The sequence below is a fragment of the Hesperophylax consimilis genome, chromosome 6, assembly GCF_061612785.1.
Source record: "Hesperophylax consimilis isolate HC1 chromosome 6, BYU_Hcon_1.0, whole genome shotgun sequence".
Classification (NCBI taxonomy): domain Eukaryota; kingdom Metazoa; phylum Arthropoda; class Insecta; order Trichoptera; family Limnephilidae; genus Hesperophylax; species Hesperophylax consimilis.
Window position 1 is genome coordinate 36802819 of NC_142841.1, and position 26108 is coordinate 36828926.

General features: G+C 33.6%; 1 protein-coding gene across 1 annotated transcript in view; it reads left to right on the plus strand.

Moving 5' to 3' along the window:
• The first annotated feature begins 3853 nt into the window (after positions 1 to 3853).
• The window catches only part of LOC149423304 (uncharacterized), a 109907-nt gene continuing 87652 nt past the window's right edge, over positions 3854 to 26108 (plus strand). Inside the window, exon 1 of the mRNA XM_089632642.1 lies at positions 3854 to 4042. The gene's annotated coding sequence lies outside the window, so the exon portion shown is untranslated. The remainder of the gene's footprint in view (positions 4043 to 26108) is intronic.

Here is a 26108-nt window from a genome sequence, read left to right on the forward strand (position 1 = left end):
ATAAAGAGTTTTATGAGGACGTAAACTTTGGTGACAGATATGTCACTACGCAGTTTTTACAAGTGATTTTACAAATAAACCAAGTTGTTTAGTTTGTTCTATCAGTTCTGTACCCGCAGAACTTTTTTTTTCAAACGATATATATTATTTTTATCCAATTCAAAATTATCTACGCCTTTTATCTCTCTCTTTGCTTTCTATTATCTGTAATATTATCAGGCGCAATTGGAGCAATCCGCTCCGAGTGTTGACTTACCAAGGCGCTAAACAGCTAAGGCGCTGATAATACAGCGCTCTTGAGGTTTTTACTTGCGGAAGGCGCTATTTAAATCAGGGTCGGCCCTGAATATGATAATATACCTTTACATTATATCCGTAGAAAACCCTGTTCCTGCCTATATTGCTACAGGTTTTATTACAATCTGTACGGGGTACGGGAAGTAGGTAATGCGTGTTCCGTTTATTCCCCAGATTCTCGAATGATTCTAATAATACATTATTTACTTCTCACTGAGAAAGATTTGAAATTCTGAAAGCTGAGCACTGAGCGTAGCTATAAACCACAGGGAATGCCAATTAACGTCGAGTAAAACGCGAACAAATTTGCACGCTAGTAAATAAATACAGAAAGTAGTAAAGTAAGTTTCTTTTACATTTTATCCAAGACATTCAAATCTTTATTGTACAAATAAAGTCGCTTTCCGCGTATGTCTGTTTGTGCGCTTAATTCGTCTAAAACGCAACGGATTTTGATTCTTGAGAATTAAGTCCGGAAGGGTTATATATATATAAATAATACATTTTTTAATGATTTATTTATTCACTTGTTTTTACATTTGTATTTTACATCTCTCTTACAAAACTAAGTAGTATTCAGTTTGATTGTGAGAAATCTCTTATTTTTACAATTTTTCAACGTACGAGGTATTATCATTATTTTTTTTTCTAAAAATTAACCTAATTTATTCATTGATACTTATTGTATCTTGATAATTGGATTTAGGTTTCAATTACATAAATAATTTTTTTTACGTAATGCATTATACTAAATTTTTGCAGTATACTAAAACTAGGTTTACGGTACGTCTTTTTACATAATGCATATTAGGTATTATACATTCATTTATACTTGCTCTACTTTATTTATCTACTTTATTCACATATATTTGCTCTACTTTATTTATGTAGGTACGGTTTGTACGTTAATCCATAGCTATTGACATGGATATTATATTTGCAGAAAGTAAAGGAAAAACGAGCAACACCGGGTACAATACGAGTACCTCGTACCTTAAAACGCAAACATCCAGTACGGATATGTGCTTCTTTATATAGGCCTTAAAAATTCAATGTTTATGATTATGATGCAAATTTACCAATTATTTGTGAGGAAATTAATACTGTTTAAAAAATGGTGTTGCACTATTCATAGATGAAATATAAAAAAAATGATTAAATGATGTGGTATACAAATTAAAATTTCTACCCCAAAAACGCTTTTATTTTTCTTTATAATTAACACAGTGCATAGGGCAAGACTGTGTTTTTTATTAATTACAATTAACTCACAAAAACTGCCCAATTTTCCTTAAAAATCATACATAATGTTATTCTTGATTGGCCTTTGTATCATAATTTAAAAAACAGATAATAAAATGGCACATATCCGTATTAGACATTTGCAATACCTTTTGATTGTAAAATTAGCATGTGACTTGGTAGGGCACAAATTTAAGTTTTGTATGAGACGTCCCTCTTATTGCTGATGTTAAGTTATTATTGGTATTTAGTTTGAGTAATATTTTTTTCATTTTATTGCACTTTTAAAGTATAGAATTACCCTGCCATACGATTTAAATAATAACCATGTAAATAACATATAAGCCATTGCACAATTCTTCTTTGTACATGCGTACTATGTGTCAAATTAATTACAAATTACATGCGTGAATTTCACGTTACATAATATATATTTTATTTCACCTACAACTTCTACGTATTCATTGTTGCAGCAACCCGGGGTTTATTTTTTTTAAATAATATTTTCGTTTATTCGCGTCACCCATGTCATTGTACAGCAAAATATTTAGCGCCCCTGTGGTGATATCTCATAAAAGAGGCGCTATACAAATTGTCCAATAAATAAATAAGCATATTATTTTTAAATAAATAAGCATATTTTTAAATTAAAACTTAAACTCTTACACATTGAACTTGTTCACGAACTTCATGCTGTTGAATGGGACCTGTTTGATGATAAAATCAGAAACTTCGTTTCTATTAAAGCTTTTAAAAAACGTGAAATCTTAAACAAAAAACTAAAAAAATTATGCATTACTTGCCCTCGAAATTAAAAAAGCCGTCAATAATAAATCAAATATAATCAACAATCAAATCAATTTAACTGATAGTCCAATATTTAATTTATTCCGTTAACCTCTGATAAAACTGTTTCCGCCCTTCCCCCTCCCTTCCTACCCATCCTGTAATAAGTCTACATCCTTTCTCGTTCTAGCACTAATAAGGTGTCTGCTCTTTTATTTCTATCTCTTTCACTCGTGTATTTTATTTTATTTCTATCTCTTTCACTCATTGTTTTATTTTCTTCTATATATATATATGTGTCTGTATGAAAATAACTTTAGTTGATATAATAAGCCCTGACGAAGCTTGAGCTAAGCGAAACCTGGTTGGCTGTTAATATTAATTCAAAATAAAAGTGGTGTTTTAAAAAGTGTATTTTTTCATTTAATATATAATGTCACATCACAAAGTGTTTGCTTCCTTCGATAAAAAAAATATTATTTTTATAGAGAAATGTTATGGTTTATTACTATGCATCAAAATTTTATTACTATTTATTATTAAAATCTGACTTGGCTGGGGGTTATTCATAAGAAATAGACATACATCAAAGCGGAATTTATTGTAGGCTGTTTAAAGATATATAATTCCGTAGTACATTGTATTGATATATCTCATAAGGTTTAGCCAGCGTTAGCAATGTAAGCTCTCGAAAATTAATTTTTACGATTTCATCAAAAAAACATCAATTTTTCTGTACTTTCTATAAATAAAATATGCATGTATTATTTCCCTTCCGGAATAAATTCTCTAAATACTACTGAAAACGTTATCAAAAAGAACTAAGCGCACAAACAGAGAGACGCGGATAGCGACTTTCTTTTATATTATTTAGAGATAATCATCTGACGCATTAAAATTTAATTGGGTCTTAATAACATTAAAGTGATTATTCTATGTAAGTACCCACCCCAATAAAATTCCATATTATTTATTTATATATTTATACAATCAATCTTAATCAAAAAATTTCATCATCTATTTCTACAATTGACAAACCTAAAATAAAAAAATAATACAACTAATCTTTATTTCTACAATTAACAAACCCTCAATGAAAAATAATACAACTAATCTTTAATGACAACACAACACAAGTGGTTATTCTAGGTAAGTACCTACCCCAATAAAATTCCATATTATTTATTTATATATTTATACAATCAATCTTTATCAAAAATTTTCATCATCTATTTCTGCAAATAACAAACCTACCTGCTTCTCCTCCGTACTTTGAAATCATGACCAAATAACACGCTTGAAGTATAATCATTAAATATAACAACAAAAAATTAAATTAAAAGTGATTGCTTTTTTAATAAATGACTCTCAGCTTGACGTCCCCTGGACGCAGGACCCTCGGGACGCGACGGCCTGGATGAGGGCGTGGCGGGGGGCTTTAGGAGGACAGGGGTAAGAGGAATGGCCCTCCGCCCGACTCTGGCGGCTCGAAACAGAACTAAACTCAGCTGTCAGTAGAAACCAGTCGACACCGTCACGATCTGTGGTACAGACGCAAGTCCCGCTACGACTTGCTTGTTCCGTCCGCGTTAGTCGCGCGTGCTCACCCTAACGAATCAAATCAGAATCTCATTCGATATATTATGAATAAAGAGTTCTGCACAGTGATACAAAACTATCAGTGTTTAAATTCACAGTGACTGTTGTAAAGCTAGAGGTAAAAAAACAACGATATTGTGAAGATGAAGTGAAAGAGAGAGATGGGCAGCGCGCAGCATCTCGCTTCCATCGCCCTCTGTTTGTGTTCCCATATTGTAAACAAATGGCAATAAACCATGTGATGATTTGAATATAATGCTGATCAATCGGATTTTAAGAGATCTCAGGTAGGACAAGAATATAGGGTCCTGGGAGAGGATCTGCTACCTGCGGTCTATCGCCTCTCCCCCGCAGCTCCCGGGAGATAACGGGGAGATAGGAGAGATGTGAAATGGGCACATTCACACTGGATGGACTGGTTTGTCGCGGATGATCTCGGACAACAAATTCTTCCCGAAAGATCACGGATTACGTGAGGATGTGCTCATCATATAAATATAAATTTGAATAATATTTCCGCTTAGTTTTTATGCCAAACTTAATTGATACGTTAAACCGAATTTGAGAGATTATTTTATGAATTAATCTCCAAGAAATGAATATTTTGAAAGTAATCGATAATCATAAATAATATATATATAATACTAGCACAGAACAGTGAAAAAATGACGGGATAATTCCAATTTTTAAAAAGATATTAAAATTATTTTTTCCTCAAAAATTTATCATGGGTTTACCATTATCGCTTGTCTAAATTTTTCACATAATCAGTTTTAATTTAAAATATGACCCTTACGAGTATATTCAAATCAAATCCCAGTTCAGGCGGTCATTGAACCAGATTTACAGACAGACAAACCGATATTAGTATATTTTTATTAAATAATAATATTAATATCTACACAGGTGCAAACCTTTTTTTAGGTTTAGCCAACTAGTTTCTATCACAATTGTGCTTTAGTCAGTACATTGTAACAACCAAATAAATTACAGATAGTAAATAAAATAAACAATATTTTAAATAGTTATTTGAATTTACTCTTTGCTTTCTTTAGATACTAAATAATATCACTGTTAAATAGCAACAATTGCGAAACAATGAAAAACACAATCAACTTATACATTATTTGTCGACGAATCTTCTTATATCGGTCCAATGACTGATAAAATAGATATTAATAGTAACGGAGAAATTTGTATCTGCATAAATAATTTCTTTACTAAAATCTTTCTCAGAAATCGTTTTTTTTTCACCACCATTATTTTCGTCTCACAATCTGTATTTTTAATTGTTGATGCTGGCTTATACCCAAAAGAATTTGACTACAAACTTAATTAAAGCGTATTTGATGTACACAATGCTTTTATGTTTTCAATCTTGTGTTTTGTTCAATATTTACATGCGATGTTGCAAAATTCAGTCCAAAACTCCAATTTAAATTATAATGCAGTGAGATCAGTCTCGAGTTTTCGACTTTAAAACTCATTTAAACTTTTAAATAGAAAGGAGAGACATCAACAAAATTATGTTGAAATCTGCCCGGTAAGTTTTTATTTATTTATTTGGTTTTTAATGTAGACTTTCCATAACTACTGTCTGTCCAAAGGTGTAGAAAGATGAACCCAGTGCCTACTTATACACAATTGTTGCAGTACACCGTTAGTTTCTACCGTTCGCATGCAGCCCGACCTGCGTATATTTGAGGTTAAAGTACCTACCTGCACATAAGGTAAATGATCGCTTGAGAAGAAGCTACAAGCCAAAAATGTGTATATTATTGGTATACCTTATATTGTAGGTAATAGGCATTAAAATCGCTTGACAAACGGAGTCTAGTAAATAATTTTATATCTTGGCTATAATACTGTAATTTTTAAAAGTTGTTTCCTTTACGCATTCAAACATTTCTACTGAAAAAATATTATTTTCAGTAGTTTAAATTTATATTTTTTATTGAGTAATTTATTTTTTCATTTGTATTCTACTCAAGCGAAACGATAGAAAAACCTTCAATTTATCTAAAGCATATTTTTTGGTATTCATAATGTACACCAAGTCGTTATAAAGGTTAAAATAGTGATTTAGCATTAAGCTTCGCCTTAATGAGAAAACTACTTTAAATTTAGCGTTTGACTCCCTCGTCCCGTATATTCAAATTTCAACTCCAACTCTTTAATTTTACAAACGCTTCACAAATCATTCAAATTGTAAAACACCGAAAACCTTTTTTTTTTAAATTCTATTCATATCATAAAATAAATTTCACATCCTCAATTTTTTAAAGTTATCAAGACACTGGATATGGACGAGTTTTGATTTTCATTTTGTATTACGTAGTCAGAATCAGTTGAATCACTTGATGGTGTTAGTCTATTACAAGCTTTACGTCCTTATGCTCTGTAAACCCGATCTTAGTATTTATTATTACAGAGATGAAACCCAAACTGTAATCTAATACACTCTCGTAGCCCCATAAACAAGGGCGTATTTTATAATTGACAGACATTTCTACCAAAATAATGGTCCCGCATGATCCGCGAATATTTTATAGAAGACAGTATAAAAAGGCCGAATAATACGAGTATATTTAATGCCTTCTTCACATTGGAAGTGAAAAAACTCCCGGCGACTTTTTTTGGCCAACGAAAACTGCCATGGCAACAACTGTAACAATTGACGAAGCTTGGCTGTCCTTGGGTAGAAAAAATTCTGGAAACTTTATTACTGCCAATACGAACAGAGCATTACTAAACAGAATTACGTCGATTCTTTTAAAGATAAATTGAAGAAATTACTGAATAAATTGAGAATCCATAGACAGTTTCGTATTTGAAAAATTGTTCAAGATGGCAGAGTGTTTCGTTGCCCCATTTTAAACTGATTTATTATGATGGGACCCGTAAAACCGAGTCAGACAATTTCCTAACATTCATTTATATTTTTTTAATAATCTTCTTCAGAACACGCCGAACGTATAAATGTAATTATTTTTAATGATAAAGTATTGTTTACAAGACAAAGGTTTTTTGCTTGTCACAAAGAATAGGCTAGTAGGAGATTTAGCATTATTAATGCCTTTCCTACAACAGTAAAATTGGTTGTTTTCTAGTGAAAAAACTCTAATGAGCAATAATTTTGAGTGAAAAATACCATAGTACATATTGAATAATTTGGCGGGTTTAGAATAAGCCAAAATAGCGCAATTGATAGAGCACCTGACCGGCACTCAGAAGGCTGTGGGTTCAATTCCCGTCGGTGGCATGTATTTTTTCTCTGAGGGTTTTTTTCAATTTAAATAGGTGTTTCAGGCTAATAATTATTGCTTAAAAATAATATGTAAAACTAACTAACTAACTAAGTTAGTTTTACATATTATTTTTAAGCAATAATTATTAGCCTGAAACACCTATTTAAATTGAAAAAAAAACCCTCAGAGAAAAAATACATGCCACCGACGGGAATTGAACCCACAGCCTTCTGAGTGCCTATAAATGTAAAATCAGAATTCGAAAAGTTACTTCGGTTAAATCTAATTTTTGTGACATATTTTTTTAAATGATAAATGATATCCAATATTAGACAATTTTAAACAAATCGTTGTTTCAAACAACTGAATATTTAAAATTTTGAGAGCCTTGGGAAAACCTTCCAAATTCAACTAAGCCAAAATATTAACTTTTAAACGTTTGTTCCTACATCCTATTCACCTATTAATGCTCAAATCGTCCAAAATAAAACCATTCCTTTGGCTTAAGTGTTTCCTAAGCTTTGACTCCTGTTTCATAATACAGGACTGTGAAGGTACAAATAATTTAACCTACTTAATGAGTGTATTTATATTGTGTATGGTATCCAATTACCCTTTTATTTGTAATCATTATTGAGCACGTGTGGTTCTTCTAGAAATGACCAGTACACGTGACACGCGTAACTTGACGCAGAGTCAGTTTGCAGCCCACTAATGTGCCTACCTAAGCCTAGAGGTTAATCTCATTACAAAGCTTCATTCACACAGTAAGTCTTCTCATGCGATGCAACAATTGTTGCCAATCAATCATTTCTTCAGACCGTGAATTCTATCCAATTACAACTGCTATGGCAATAAACGCGAAATATTGACACTTTTTGGTTTGATCATTTTAAGAATAGGATTTTTGCTATAGACCGAGCTCGCGACTAGCGACTATCAATAATATTTTATGAGTAAAAACTAGTTAATCTTGAAGTAAACATTGTGAAATTTCAACATCTTGGCACACTTATTCACTACAAAGACTTGAAAAACTCGTCTACTTGAAAATCACTCAAAACGCAATGGTCAAAACTTTTGCAAATGACCAAACTTTTGACTCATCAAAAGCTCGGGTATTTTTTACTCCTGATTTAAATGGGGCATTTGGGGTTAAAGGGCTTGATATGAATCATTTCAATTACTACCCTTATATAGAAATCATGTTAAGAAGGACTGAAAGTACAGCCCCTTAAATTAATTACATTATAGGGTGGTTCAAATTGTGAAAGTCACAATGAAGGGGGTTGGTGTGATTCACGCCTGTACTCCTTATTATATTTAAATATATTTGCCCTCTTCACGCAACTAAAAAATATATAAAGATGTGTTATGGTAGCTTACCCGAACCACTTGACACTTTTTTAAAGGATCCCTACTATTTTTTTCTATTGTAGGCTGAGGCACGTACCATTTTTAATATGACTAAACTTTCCAAGGTTGGATGGGATAAACCTTGAGAGTTTATTTGGAATAATTGTGTGAGTTTTGAAGGGAGATTCTTTGAAATATGTTTGAGGGTTTTCGTGTGAGATGTTTTAAAGATATTTGGGAAAGCGTTTGAATTGAGAGCTTCACTGGAGTCAGTTATTATGAGTTAGTTATTATTGTGAGTTAGTTTTTATTACATAATCGTATGTGTGGTAAAATCATACACCCACGACCGTATTACGATTGAGGAGTTCCGAAAATAATGTAAGTCTTATTAAAGCGTATTTAACGAGGATGCTCAGATGGTTTGGACATACAGAGACAGAGAAAGCAGGAAAATATACAGCGTACAAGTAAATGGAAGAAGAAGTCAGGAACGCCTCAGGAATACCAAAAGATCACGATGAATAAGTTAATCACGGGTCATGTCAGAAGCCAGAATAACAAAAGATTATAATGTGAGAAACGTCATATTAATGCGAATGAAGTAAGGACTGTCAGTCAAGAAAGAGATATATTTATAGTCTGAATACAATTAATTTGATACTCGTACCATGGTTCTGATATAGAGTTCAACAGCTTTGGAATAGTTTTCACCAAACGGTATGGATATTATGATAGATATTCACGATTGCCAGCTGCTTGTGGGCGTGGGACGAACTGCGATCACTTTCGTTTTTACTATCGGATGAGATGAGAGGCTGATTTCTAAATCGGTCTTGCTTCGACCAACTACTACTGTAGTACCGCTTGCTCCGTACTGCGACTTGCGAGAGATTATTATCCGCAGATACCTAATGTTAATTTGCCTGATCGATGAAGCCGAACGGACACGTAATGGAAATAGGGATATATTTTTTTCTCCAGTCGACAAAATAATTGGATCACATCTATTTGAATTACGATTACTTTTGCCGGGTTGTTATTTTCCTCCCTTCTATAACCCAGGTTCACTCCTCCTTTTTCAAAGACCATGTAGTCCTGTAGAAAACATCCTAAAAATGACATGCCTGATTGTATGGAGTTACTTCTGAGAAAAAAACGTTAAAAACACGTCGTAGAATCTACCAATCTATTTTTGAAAGTTAATATAAAAAACGATGACTCGCATCTCCACCGCGTAAATTTGTTGATATTTATACCTTGAAGAAAGCGCGCTATAACGTGCGATGACTCGATTTGAACTCCCGACCTTTGTATATCTTTCCAGTAACTTCCATCAAATTTGGCTTGCAAATCTGGCTCTTTTACAATATCATCATTGACAACTGTCTGCTAAACACGTCATGTTATATATGTTTTGAAGATTTTCTCTTATTGGCGTGACGTGATAGGCTTTTGGCTATTGGCTGGTCGAGATCTATTTACTGATTTTTTTGGTTCAACGGCCTGGTTAGGAGTAATTTTACATAGCCTGTTTGACCTGGCTCTTTCACAATAGTTAAATACGTCATTTTCTTTATGTTTTGAAACCATCACTTTTTGCTATTCCCATAGACTTGGCTGAGTTATGTTGGTTCAATAGATTGTCTGTCATTCTTTGGATTACTGGCTCTTTCACATTTCTTACTAAACATGCCATATTCACGTAGATCCTCTCTTATGGACTGTAGCATGGTTAGTTAGTATGGTATCTCTTGGTAGTATGGCTCACCTGAGTTGTGTAGTTCAACGGCCTGACTGGGAGTGATTATAGAAAGGGGTTTGGTGGCAGCTCGCAACTGGTAATAACATTTGGTAATGTTGTGTAAGCGAACCGCATTGTGTACGGACCTGCCCACCTTGGATTGCTCTAACCAAACCACAGGCTTTCGTGGGGCATTATGGAATGTGCACCTCCGCTGTCTAGTATTATCCAAACTTCTCTTCAATTAACCATTACATCGCTTTTATTTTATTGTGTAACGCGAATTGCAAAAGCTTAGAAATACTGGAGCTATGACTAGGTACCTCATGGCAGATTGTTGTAAGGGAGTGGGGTAGTATGAAGTAAGTGAATGAGATAAGTAGGAGAGTACCTGGTAGTAGCAATTCAGATCGGTTTACCATGTAAACATAGGTAAATCCTCATTATTGAAGTGTTGGCTGTCCGAAATTTTGGCTCAACTATAAGGAGGAATCGTAATACCCCAAAAGCAATCAACGATAATAGATTTTAAGCGCTGTTTTTAAGTAAATTTGTTTCCATTGCAAAGTTGTAATATTACCTACTAAACTATATGAAAAGATACAAATGTTCACGATGAAAATATAAAATTATTACAAAACTTAGTTGCCGGGATAGCTCTGAAATGATGCCACCAATCATATTATTCATTTATGAATATCATGACTGTCTGAAGAGATGAGTTCTGAGACATGCCATTTACATTATCCATGCTATTATTTATCAATAATTCAGGCTTTGGAGTTTCGCGAGCGGACCAATGCCGACACCAACTATAATAGCTTACTACGATTATATTTATTTATTCTGTTTTCTAACATCTTCTCATCTGACTAGTTTTATCCAGTCGTTGAAACTGTCACGGCAATAGTTACCTGTAGTTGTTATCAGAAGTGTAAAAAGAGTTATACGTGATAGCATGGTGAAGGTAACGCATGGCCACGCAGGTCCCAGTCTAGGGGGTCAATGTCCTGGCACGCGCAACCACAGGTAGAAGTAGGAGGCATTACTGTGACTTTGCCTTCGCCTCTCCTTGTTACGACTCCCACCCCCACTCTTGTACCCAGACTGCCACCAATCGGTTACGCTTCACCCATCGGGAGTCGGAAGTCATCAGCACACTGCATTCTGTGTAGGATTTTTACCTCTTTATTTGTAGTAGTAGCTAGTATTCAATATCTTGGCCCTGACTCTGGGAGGTATGCGACGTATGTCCTAGACAAGTGCGACCATGTAAAGAAATAACATTCAGAATGCTGCGAAATGATGCCCTGCTTCCGCAGGTTTTGCCGCCTGTTTTGATTAATGCAAAAATAACATCGCCGAAATGCATGTTTATTTTATTTCGTTCAGGCACAGATATGTTTCATTATGCAATAAAACCATATCCGAAAAGCCGATCGTAAGTAGAGATTTTGTACCTAAAAGATTTTTTTCTAGGCTTATACTGAAAAATGCTCGATTAACAAAGGTGGTCGACTCGCAGTATTTAATTAAGCATCTATAATATTTGTAAGCAATCAAATTTTCAAACCAGAAAACGTGATTTTGCATTACTTCGCAGTGCACAATTGATTTCGTTTGCCATGATCCACAACTGTTTTTTAGGTTATATATTTTATAATTTGCGTTATTAAATTGTCTCTATTAGTCGTTCGTTTTGTAGCCACTTATGTATAATCAGGAATACCAATTGACAAAAATTATTTGAAATTTATTTATTTATTTTATTTATTTCACGCCTATTAAGGCTTTTACATACATATATATAAAAAATATTTACGAAATTATACATGAAAATAGTGCAGGAAACGACTATTAAAACAATTGCAGAAAAATAAATATAAAGTCAAAATATCACTCAACTTGATTTGATCTACACAGAATGCAGGCACAACATATAAAAAATCCAAAATATTTTTTTCTATTTCAGTTAACAAAATTATTATATGTTAGTCAAATCAAATTAAATACCTTTATTCAAATATTCCACTACTCGATGAAAAAAAAAACTTCAATAGGGTATGCTTATATATTGAAATTGATGTACTAAATATATCAACAACATCTGAGTATTTGTTTCCTAGCTGTTGAATCCGTCGCATAGGAGTATGATATTGGGACGTTGGAAATGGTTGTCATCCCATATAACGAAAGCGAATTTTCATTTTACGTAATTAAAAATTAAAATGTCAAAACTTCAAATTTCAGTTTCCTTTTATAGTAATTACTATATGGTATCACTGAAATGTATCCCCAGTATCACCATATGATATCACTGAAAAATACTCTCAGTATCACCATATGGTATCACGGGAAGATACTCTCAGTATTACTGAAAGATACTCTCAGTATCACCATATGGTATCTCTTAAAGATAATCTCATTATCACCATATGGTATCATTGCAAGATACTCTCAGTATCACCATATGGTATCACGGGAAGATTATCTCAATATAACCATATGGTATCACTGAAAGATACTCTCAGTATCACCATATGGTATCACTGAAATGTACCCCCAGTATCACCATATGATATCACTGAAATATACTCTCAGTATCACTATATGGTATCACGGGAAGATACTCTCAGTATTACTGAAAGATACTCTCAGTATCACCATATGGTATCTCTTAAAGATAATCTCAGTATCACCATATGGTATCACAAACCATCACAGAAATAGGATTAGTAAATAAGTACATATATCTGATTAGCCGTAACCAGGTATCTTCTACTTTCCAACCTTTCGTTTCCCCACAGTCCGACCAGATCCTCGAATAGTGGGTCACAATCTTTGTTATCTTCCATCTACTTCACACCTCGATGTGTATCGCTGTAGGTATTATAATAAACTCTCTCTCTTGACTCAACTGATAAGAGAACCCATGAAATTCCAACCCACCAATCGAAATTCACTAGCTAATACTATTTACTCCTTGTGTCCTCTCAAATGCCACATTCAAGCCAATTTTAAAGGACATTTTCTGTCCCCACTATGTTGATGCCTTACACGTAATTAAAATTATTAAACTTACTACGAACTTCAATCTATTCTCTCTCTCTCTCTCTCCTTTAAGACATTAATTTTATCAATGTTTACATATTTTTAAACAATCACAATACTGAAAACAATGCAACATAATATTTTCATTTCCATTGCGTTGTACACTTGGATTAGTTTGAAGAAATTAGGACGCGGAAATCAGCCCGCTTATCTATAAATAATATTAAATAACTTCTCTCTCCGCAGAGCACCATACAACCAAATCTACATTATCCAATATGTAAGACTTGGTGTCTAAAAATACCTCCATTGTCTCTGATAGGTGCGGTTATAATGACAATAAACGTTTAGGCAATTATACAAACGAGGACATTACCATAAAATAACATTTGTCATAAAAATATCAACACAACTACGACTACATAATGATATTACCTATTATTATGCAACTGCAACTAAAGATGAGATGAAAACAGAAATTATTTGAATTTATAACATGTCGATAGTACCTAACATTAATAAGTATTTAGATAACCATTTGTAATATTGTTTTAACGGACCAAGTCATAATAATCCGACACAAACGTTTCGCAACAATGTTAGTTTCGATTGTTAATATAATTGATTGTCATCTTTGAGCATTATTTTGCAACGTTAAAGTATGTAAGTTAGCAGTAGGCTAAGCGGCTCAGTTTAGCGAGCCGCAATACCAGTTCCAGCTCTGTGTAAAGATCCGATTCGGTGAACCGGCTCGACTGAACAACAGTTCCCGAAAGAGCCAGCCCTTTCCCCGCGCCCTCGACCTCTCTTCTTCGGACGTCATTTTATAATTCATTGTTAAAAAAGGGAAAAACATGTAATCTAGAAATCATTTGTATCTTTCCCGTTTGGTTCGGTACATAAGACAATAAACTAGTAATTCTGTGAACTCGCGTCCAAAAACGTACATTTATAATTCTCTTTTATTTTAAATCAAAATCAATTTTTTTCTGAAATCATAATATTTGTATGTAGGTACTTAAATACCTACCTACTTTATTAATAAACACGATGATTTCACATTTGAAAAAAGAATCTTTACTGAATCATCGTGAACCGTAACGAGAACACAGACAAATCCGCGTGGAGATCCGGTTCACTGAGTATAAAGTTTTTCGTTTAAAATTACTGTGCATAATTATCCAAATGAAATGATCCTGATTCACGACAATTTGAAAGGAAAATCTAGTCTCCATGTTGTCTTTGGAAATTTGTCTACCATTAAAAGAGGTCGTACCTACACATACGCGATCAATTGAGAAACGGAATTCAGAAAGTTGTTCAGAATATTACAATTTATACCTCAAATTTTCGATTACGAAATAACTCCTATTTTAGTGTGAAAAAGTACATGCGAACTGCCAAGTGAGTTTATTTAAATTTATTCATATTTACGTAGCCATTCGACATTTTATGATCCACAGACAATATCCGAAGGTTTTGCCATCGTAGGGCGATATCTTATTTACTTCCTTGTCAATATCGGCTTGGCTATCGACACGCAAACAGCACAACCGTGCTCGTTAGGCGTGTATTCTAAAATCGTCGTCAGTTAAACGTATCGATCCGATATCGTTAAGATATCTATTTTACGGTGCTAGACCTCCTGGACAGGTCCCTCTATCTGACATCAAATGTCAACTATTAAATTATTATTACTATTCCTGACCATTGTTTTTTTTAATACTAGTATAATATTACCAATAAGTTCTGTGTCCAATCCATCCCTGTCCCTGCAGTCTGCAGTATGACAGTATGACAGAGTGACTGTAGCCGCGGAGACCGGGCAGACTGAGTATGGACTGAGTAAAATGGTAGTGGCAGTCTTTGTTCTCTCGGCCTGACCCGAATCTCCGCTCCCAGAAAGTGGTCCACTCAACAGCATTCGCGAGGTGAACTGCGCCGAGAGCCTAACTACCTCTACTTGGTATTGGTATTGGTACTTACGTCCGCCTGCGAATATTAAGACCCGTTATTCGACATCAAACAAGCTTACTATTTCACCTTTACAAATTTACATATTATGTGCAGAAGTAGCAGATATTTTTAATAGCACCGAAAAAACTTACAAAAAAGCATTCTACATATTTTTTAAAACAGTTATTAGTTAAAAGTCTACATTTTTTGTTTTCTATAGCCTCCATGTTAATTTTAATTATATTAGTACGTTAATACTGTTTATAATTATTGCTTTGTGATATGTTTATTTTTAAAACAAAATGAGTTATTCTGTGTATTTTAAGGTACTTGTAACGTAAATAAATAAATATATACACAAAATAAAAACTAAAAATCATCGTTTCCTCGAATATTGATAGTGTTTTTTGTAAATGTTAGCAAGAATTGTTAAGTGGAAAAAAGCAGTTTCTAAAAAAATGTTTAAATATGATTTATTTTTAAATAATTTGAATAATTGAATAGTGGCTGATTGTCTTATATTTTGACAGTGGATATTTTAAATCTCCATAATAGCTTATTATGAAAATGAAAATTCGAAAAAAATAAAAAATGAGTTGAAGTGTGCATTTCAAACAGGAAAGATGTGCAAATTTCATGACCCCAGATTTCACCGTTTAAGATTTTATACTTGCTGTTTTAGAAAATCAAACAATTCTGCTTCATAGAAAACAGACAAAGACAACTAGTGACTGAACATGCAAACAATTCTGCTTCATAGAAGACAGACGAAGACAACTAGTGACTGAACATGCAAACAATTCTGCTTCATAGAAGACAGAGAAAGACACATATTGTCTGAACATGCAAACAATTCTGCTTCATAGAAGACAGACAAAGACAAATACTGTCTGAACATACAAACAATTCTGCTCAATAGAAGACAGACAACTTCTGTCTGAACATCCAAACAATTCTGCTTCATAGAAGACAGACAAAGACAAATACTGTGTGAACATACAAACAATTCTGCTTCATAGAAGACAGACAAAGACAACTACTGTCTGAACATGCAAAAAAAACTTAGGAACCGTAATAAAAGTCGTAAAATTTACACAGGTTTTCCATCTGAAATTTGTTAGTTTACAGTTCTACAGAATAGTTTTCAGCTCGCAATCATTTACATCATGAGGTATTGAATAAGTACAATATAATGCATTTAGGAAGTACTGTTCTGGCATAGATAGCGCTGTATTTCCAGTTATGTTTAGCCCAACCTTACCGTTTCCGCTTAAAAATAAAGAAAAACATTAAAGTTTCAGCTGTCTATTACAAACCGGTGGCCTTGTAAGTTGGTGTTAATAGTTGTATAGGCGTTTCGTTAGCAAATTCGCAAATCCCAACCTCAAGATCAAGAAACCAATCATCATTCATAAAATCAACTCATCCACACAAGGCCACTTTCCTTATAGAAATTGTTATTTAGATATCAACAGCTGCCCGGTCTAGAATTCTAGATTTATGAACATCGTATCAATAATCTAACTTCATATATTTTTATTTGTATTGTTTTGTTTTTTGTTGAAATGGCCATTGTAATGAAATTGAATGATATTGCAATATCCATTGCAACTAAGAAAATATTTTCTGTGACGTTTATATATTGATTATAGTGGAGAGAAAGTTGACTCAATAACAATTATTTTAATTGCTTTGGGGGGCTCTTATCTATGTTTTTATTGATAAAATAATATCCACAAATATTGAAGAGTAAATATCTTCTCTGAGCTCCGAGTGCTTAGAATAAGAAAACCTCTCGAAAGGTGAGCTCTAGCGTATTGAAATCACAGATTTTCTCTATGGGATTTGAATAAATGAAATAATGAGTTATGTTGCTTTGAAAGATATATATTCTTACCAAAATATAAGTCGTTAAATCGTTTGTTCCCACTGAACAAATAATTAAAAAGATATGTGATTTGTACCGATTTTCAAGAAAACTAATGTCGCCAACCTACACAGGATATTTATATTCCCAGGCCTCAGGCAGGCCAATGACATTGATTATCTAAATATTTAGATTTTTGAAAATTTTTCATAATTTCGTCAGAAGTAAGATAATATTTGGCCTACTTCTGGCACGCGTACACGCCACAATATAATTCTATATGTTCATCTCTATAGCAGGTCACAACGCGATTCCCATAATGAAGTACAGTGCCTACTGTAAGATTAAAAGTCAAATTTTCAGCACTGTCCATTAAGATTAAATAGCGATGAAACTCCTCTAATAACCGATACAAAGTTCCTCCGTTGCAAAACTACCGGCCGTGCGGAGGTTGTTGATATCGGCCTACCCAACAGTTACTCGCACTTGAGCTACGATCAATATTCTCACAGCACTTCGCCGTGTCTGCCGTCTGCACCGTGCACTCGGTGTTGGCGCTCCGGACTCTGTATGTTCATACTGTCTCTGTCTGTAACCTATAAAGGGTTCCATCACAAAATAGAACATCGTAGAAAAGGAAAAAAAAACACCAAACATATTATTCTTTTATCACTAAATATCCTCATACGTTGGACGCACACATTATTTTAAAAACGCTTAGTGTCAGTTCGATTAGAATTATGAGCATCTACTTCAGTTTCCTAAGACTACACATAATGCTTATGAATAACTACGTATTTCGTTTAATTAAAATCGACAAATTCATTACCTAGGAAAATAAATTTCTGTTAATATAATAGTATAACGTTGATATACTAGTGTAACTGTGAATATACTAGTGTAACTGTGAATATACTAGTATGACTGTATACTAGTATAACTGTTAATATAATAACTCTGATTAGCCGTCTGTTATTAATTCAATTAAAAAGTGGTGTATTACAAATTGTGTTTTTATACAATTTCACACCCCAAAGTATTTTCACAGGAAAATTAATTTGAATTAAGAATCTAAGAACCTTTTTCACTTTACTTACTTTGGGTGTAATTAAAAATTAAAATAAAAACTTGCCTGAAAAACTATATTCATTATATAACGTGAACAAAAGTAATTATTTTTTCCGTGGGTTCTTTTTCTTCTTCGGAGACATAATAGATGCTCCTCATTGTTAATAAACTGATATAAAGTGTTTTTAAAATAATTTTTGCGTATTAAGGACGTCCAGCGATGATTTTTAGCATTTATATTGTTCTGTTTTGTAACTGTTCTCTTTTAAACGTTTGTATTCTGTACCGATGTCTACCTTTCGCATCCATCAACGTCCACTCGCTTGGTTCAAACACCCGCTGGCATACTAACTGGCTATCGTTGTTTCACTTGAATCACTCATTTGCCAAACATCACTTTTCCATTTCTAGCATTTAGCGGGTGAGGTTATGAAAACCACATTTAGCACATCTTGACCCGCTCTCAATACCGTTACCGTTACCTTCAAACACTTTTTAGTTTAATACAACATAAACAAATTAAATCAGTTACATGAATGTCACTGATCTAAATGTCATTGAAGGACTCTCACTTTAGATTAATGCGGGATTTTAAGAATTGTGCCTCTTTTTGATTGATATTTTGACGATTTTTTACAAATATTCTCACTAACATGACAAAAATATAGTTACAAAAACTCAGGCAATATACAAATAGGTACATCAAATTACAAAAACCTACTTAGTAAAAGAACATGTTATTTCAAAATTTACATTAAATTACAAAATTATATAAAAACGCACTCAAATGACAAATAATACAAAAATAGACACTAGTGATACATATTATAGTTAGCTCAACAATTGTTACATATTTTTTTAATATTAGCAGATATTTTTTCTAAATCTGTATAAATTATCGACGAAAATGTCTACTTCAGCACAATCCATCTTTTCATATAGTCAACACATTTGGGTCAGAGGGCTAAAATGGGCCAAATTATTTTTAAATTTAGTCTTAAATAATAAGAATTGGGAACTTTCATCTCAATATTGCTAACACAAGATTAGAGTAAATTATTTTACGTAAACATATTAGCACAGTCAATTGCCTTTTCATTGGATACTTTTCGCCTTATTTCATGTGTCGTTTAAAAAGAAATAAGAGGTCACAATAGATATCTCGCTACCACGGGTAGGTGCATGTCCAGGACTTAAATTAATCGTATGAATGTAAACCAACCGCCATAACTCTCAAAGATCAATTGAAATAATTTGGGAAAACAAAAAAGGCACAAGAAAAGTTAAAAGTTAAAACATTGAAGAACTCAAATTTGAAGAAATGGAACTAAATTAGACGGACAAGGTGTATTTTTGAAATCAACGCTACACTTCATTATGAGATTTCATTATTTAGTCATTGCTTCAACTGCCACTCAGTTTCGAAAAAGACTTAATGATGGAGTATCTTGAAATGCTTCTCACGTTCATTGTATTTTTGATCGCTGCAATATATTTTTTTTAAATTGAATAGTGTTAGTGTCTCGCGGTCATTTCCTAAATTTACAAGTCGCCTGTGCATTTAATAATTTATCGACGTCAGACAAAATAAATTCATCATAATATATATGATAATGAGATATGTCTCGCGAATTGCTGACTGATTAAAAACCGGTTCGTCTTTCGGGCTTGGGACCAGGAAACTGTTTCTTGCTACAAGACATTGCCTAAATAATACTCAGGTTAAGTCATGTTAGTTTTTGCATGCACTTATATTTATTATTCATCGTCCGTTGGCGTGTTTTACCTCTCTCTTTTACTGTCTACGTCCTAGATAATTCGATTTTGTACACACGTAGATACTGTGTAATGATCAAAACTACAGTTTTGCGAATCTGACGAAATATTTTCTTTAAATAATACTTTGCTATAATGTTTGTCTGATTTTGAGATGATGCAGGTGTACAACGATTCTGTAGTTATGTTTGGAAACATAAAACGCGTTACTCACAATCAAGTTGCACAAAACGACTACAAAATAATGTTAAAGAGCAATGTTTTAAGTGTCGGTGGCAATGACCTTATTTCGGAGGTATGTTTTCGAAATTTGCGAGATTATTTATAGTCAGTTGCTGATGTCCGTGTGCTTTTTCTTTTATTTTATATTTAACATATAATTTTCCGTCAATAAATTACGTAGCTTCCAAATAATGATATTCTACTCAAATATCGTTTTTGTTATATAGGCCGGTTTTCTCGTTGTTGGTTAACTAACATAGAGCTTGTGTCATTTTTAGGGACAGTGTACGAAAGATCTTTTGTAAGAAGGGAATGGAGTAAATCTGGATGTTGAAGAGTGTTGAACACTCGAGTTTTAAGGAAGGAATACTTTTGCAGCATTGACCATTTTAGAAAAATCAAAGTTTCTTCAGGTATCTAATCTAGGGGCTTCATACCAGTGGCGTACGTGCGATTTACATATGAGCAACGGTACTGGTACCTATAGTGTACTTTTGTAAGCCTTAACTCCCAGTTTTACTGAGTATGTCAAGGGATTGGTGGGTTCACTTGTAGGCGTGAAATTAATGACGTCACAAACTTTGCTTGAAATAAATGTATCTCGTTGAATTTTTCACATTTTTAATACGCTGTTCTCAAGCTATCTGTAAGGTATATATATTTTGTGTATTCAGATAGCTGATTGCATTTTCAAAAATAAAGTCCTCTATAGATACTCCCTAAAATACTAAGAAATTTGTTATTTTTGTGATTGAAAAAAATTAAATTGCTTAGCTTGACTGGGAGACAAATTGGCTGTACTCTAGTCCAACAAAAGGCAAAACGCAATGGACAGTGCCATTTTCGCATTGTGACTTGAACCAAATCAAAATTGGTTTGGAGTTATTTCGTTGGTAATAGGGCGAGTCTAGTTGTATTCAGTCAATGGCCACATAGCTTTATTTTACACTTATAAATTTATCAGTACACTTTCTTGTTTTGTGCAACTACTTACTTAAAAATTGATGTTTGCGATCTCAAATTAAACTGAAGATATAACGAATTTGAATACACTACAAAAAACGTGTTCTATGCCAAAATTAAGCACTTAAACGTAATAACTCTCCCATCCACTTTAACACGTAGTTTGATGTTTATCTAAATAGCAATTGAATCCACCAGAATACTAGTATATTCGCGAAGATGATTCAGAAATTGGAATGCGTATGGCCACTTGAGTTTCGCATGTTTAGCATGGTTTGCTAGCATCGTCTCTTCATCTCATCACCTGGCGCCGTATGGTTCACAAGACAACAACAGTCCGCAAGTCCGCAAATCTCATAGACTTGGAGACTGGCCAGATTGGGACCAATAATAACACGCATTCCATGTTTCTTCTATTTTAATACCCCGTCTATTTAACGTCTAGTCTAGTGTTCAATGTCATAAATCAAAGCTGCCTACGTCACGTTGTAAAAGCTCAAGTGTAGCTTAAAGTTCGTTATCTAATTACGTAAAAGTTCGATCCACTTAGCATAATGACCCTCGAGCGCGTAATACCAATGATCTAGTTGTAAATACCATGAAACTAAGTGAGTGATAACGTGGTTAAATAACTACGTAGGAAAGAACGATTACTTTTCGTACTGATTACACATGGCCAGGCCAACGCTCGTAGCCAAAATACATATCATCCCTATTATAATATATGTAACACTTGCCATTTTGTACGTCCGTGCATCGAGAACGGTGTTGTAAGTGTAATGTATGGAATAATTCTTCATATTGATTGACAGCAGACTGCACTGGATTTATCCAAGGCGATCCATGCAGTTTTAGTAGAGCTTCTTTTTGGTACAGCGCTAGTTATCTCCTATCACATCATTCGCTGAAGAGATAAACCGATATAAACGCATTGTGAGCGTTTTTGTATGCCCGAAGTGATATCATTTTTTTCTTACTTAGGGTGAAATTAATCAAAAATTTCATTTCATTGGCCTGCTCTTATATTACTTGACGACATCAGTTTTCTTTCAATTCAGTATAGATCACACTTCTGGAGATTAACTGTTCAGTGACGTCATTAAACTTAGACCAATACCAACCAGACTACAGGTCTGTGTGCTTTCGTTAAGCAAACTTGGCTGTTTAAAATATTCTAATCACCATGTGTATTTAATTTGCTTGCGGTAAAACAACACATCAATCAGCAGTAGTAACAAGTATCAACAACAATCGCCGCCATCTGAAAACTGTCATTGCCCGATGGCACTGACTTGATCACGTGACACTTGAATCCATCGGGCGCCACTGTAGTCGGCCTTGACTAATTACTATAGTTATTGATACGGGCATCGGATCGGAAATAAATGAATGATGTAAATCCACCAGCCTTTAATACCAACGAATCAACGTATTGTTGATGTTACGTTAAGGAAAAAAGTTTGAGCATTTCCACAGTATTATGGCATAATAATGATCCTCCCGCCAAGTTTTGTTTTCGATGAATTAAAATTTACCTATTTATTGTTATTTGTTTACTGTACCAACTTCCAGAGATGGCCTTGAGCCATAATGGCGCTATTAATATTATTAGCCACGCATTATTGTTTACGTGTGTTCAGTATCATTTGACCCCTATATAAAACAGATTACTTAACTGACATAGAACAGTATAAATAATATCAAAGTCCAATGTTTGGTGTTTTTTTATTCAGAAAGACAGATATATTCCCCAGCACACAACTTGTCAGTCAAGATTTCATTTGCAGAAGTTTGCACGAACGATTTTCTTTTTATAGAGCTTACGGGAAGCTTTATCTTTGGATTTTTGTTGACCTTCCCCGTCATTTTGTCTCTGGGATTATTTGAACAAACTCTTGATGAATTTATATTCTACACAAACGCAAAGAAAGGTACTGTAACTAGGCGCAGATAAAATGTCTAGATAGGTCGACTATATTTTGCCATTAAATTATGAACAATTTAGTAGGTGCCTTTGTAGGTGTTCCTGTTTTATCATCAATGATGCTGTATGCCTGGATTGTCTTAATTCCTATATTAAAATTAATTTGACATCAGATGAATTTGACTTGCGAACTATTGTGAGGACTATCGACCTATGATATACCCTATATCAGGGGTGGCCAAACTTTTGACCTGTTCGGTCTACTGGCGTTAAAAATTATTTCTTGCGGTCGACTGCAAGGCAGAGTTTAAAAGTGACAAAATAAAACTATTTTGCTATAAATGTGTAAGAATTTGTTAATGCAATGTAACAAATAAAAGCATTTCATTCAGCTTTTCATTTTAGGGTGGATGTTTGACACTGCATATTCTTCACAAGCTTATCATATTGGGGAATGTACGAAGTAACTGAGATTCGCAAACATGAAGTTAAGTGGGCATCTGTTATGCGGGAACGATGTTTGGTTTTGATTGCATTCATCGTTGAAAATGTTGATTCGCAAAGATAGGTAGAACCGAAAAACGACGTCAAATACCTTTAAAGCTACCTTTCTTAGGCATGGAAACTTTTCTTTGCAAATCAGTTTCCAAAAATCTGTACTACCATCTGGTATTTTAGCCAGAGCGCCCTGGCTTTCAAAAATATGTCGCTTCTCATTTTAATTATTTCTTCTTGGACCACAACAGATTCAGTATCGGTTAAGTTACCGATTTTAACGGTTAAGCTGTCAATATCAATATTTTCATTAAATGGGAATACCATGAAACTTAAAATACTTCTTCGAGAGCGGCAAAATCCGCAAACCTTCTTTCAAACTCCAGGTGCAAATTTTCCAACTGTTCAGCGACCGAAGCGTGTGAGTAGGTACCTTATTTAGTCCTTCGTGCGAATACATCTCAAAATAATGTTATTTTGTCATATTTTCCTATTCACTTTATTTTACTCTCGCGGGCTACCTAAATCAGCTTCGCGGTTGACCGGTAGACCGCGGTCGACCTGTTGGCCATCCCTGCCCTATATAGAGTAAGCGGTGTGCTCCTTGACTTTCAACATGTCAACTTGTTGACCATATTTTACGAAATTTGATGACATTGGAGATATTGACCAATTTTAAAAATTCATTTTTTATTATTTTATTTAGAAGTCAAACAGTTATAATAATGTGAACTACAATTACAATATGATATAAACAAAATCGGATAGGTGTATCCGAGACACTATCCGCATATTACAAGTAAATTCGTTCAGAAATGTGTAATCATACAAAAAACATAGCAGCCTAAAAGTGTGAGAAAAAATAGTTGAAGATAAGTGAGTTTGAACTCTAATGACATAAAAAACCAGGTCGCAATGGCCGAGTGCTTAGATGCGTTGTCCCAGTAAGAGATACTGGGTTCGATTTCCTTTTTTATTTCTTTCTTCGGTTTATTAGTATTATCTTCTTCTTCAGTGATTAAATTATATTTTATTAAATAAGTACCATATTGGAGATATCTGATAAAATTTGAACTATTTGACAATATTTCATCAAATTTTCTACCATATTTACAATATTACTAACACAAAATAATCCAGGAGTCTCATACAACTCATTTTCATCTAAAATTGACATCCGACCTTTGACCTCGAGCTACAGTACTTCAGTTCAATCAACTTCAGTTAACGGGAATCTATTGTAAGCCCTCGGCTACCATTATAGCTCTGGCACAAATCCACTGAAGCGAGATCGATCAACTGATTTATTCAATAGCCGCGCTGGTCGGTCCTCTCACTCAGAACTACCTTTTTCGCCTTTAATATCACATCATAAATAACATTTAGCTCTTTCGTGTCAAGCGGTTCCTTGCCTCCGAATTATGCTTGTTAATAATGCCTTGGGTTGTTGCCCGCCTTGCCTGATGTTTAAGTTATACATATATCGTTTCATTTTGTTCCGTTTATTAATTCATAAAGGTAGATAACCAATCACAAAGCATTCACTCAATTTCGAGTAGCCTGATTTGTGTATTGCCTAAATTGTGTTGTATTATGCTAGAACTTATAGACGTGTCGGGGAGATTGAAAGGGATTATTGTTAAAGGATGGGGCGGTGCGCTTCATGCACATATAAAACCTTTACAAATAACTCAAAATTATATCATCAAAGTTATGTATAGTCGGAAAAGAACATTTTCATCAGATGAGTTATACAAAGAATCTAAACTATTCTGTCTCCGTAAACTATTTATTTTGCAAACTATGAAATACATCTTTAAAAACAAAAATAAATTCTAAATAAATGAAAACAGAACCAACATTAGAAATAATAATTTATTTTATACCCCCCAAACGAACACAAAACAAATGCAAACACACTGCAGTTTCATTGGACCTCGTACTTTCAATCTTTTACGGAAAAATATTCAAGTGATTACTAAACTTCCTCAATATTTAAAAGAGTTAAAATTATGGCTTTTCGATACAGCAGTTGAAACTTTTTTTATTTAATTTGTATCAATTTATGTTTCTCATAAAATTTTCACCATATATTACACTAAACACTTATAATTTCACTATACACTATTGTAAACACTTTTTATACAAACCGCTTAGACAAAATGTAATTTTGTTTTTGTTTTATATGCCCACAGTTTGTTTATTTCTAGGTACAATAATATAATAACTTCAATATATTACCCACGCACAGGCTGCGCCTTAGTGGGTTCCCATTATTCGTATTGATTTATATAATATTGTATGTAATTAATGTAAAAATTGGGAAAATAAAGGAATAAAACTAAAAATTATTTGGTTGGAGTTGCATCCTATCTACCAGATAACATTATAATGTAGAAATGAATACCATAGATGTCCATTCGATACTATTATATCTGTTAGATAAAATGAATAAAAAATAACAAAAGTAGTGTCTTGTGGGCTTGTTTTGTAATCGAAATATTTGAGCCTATA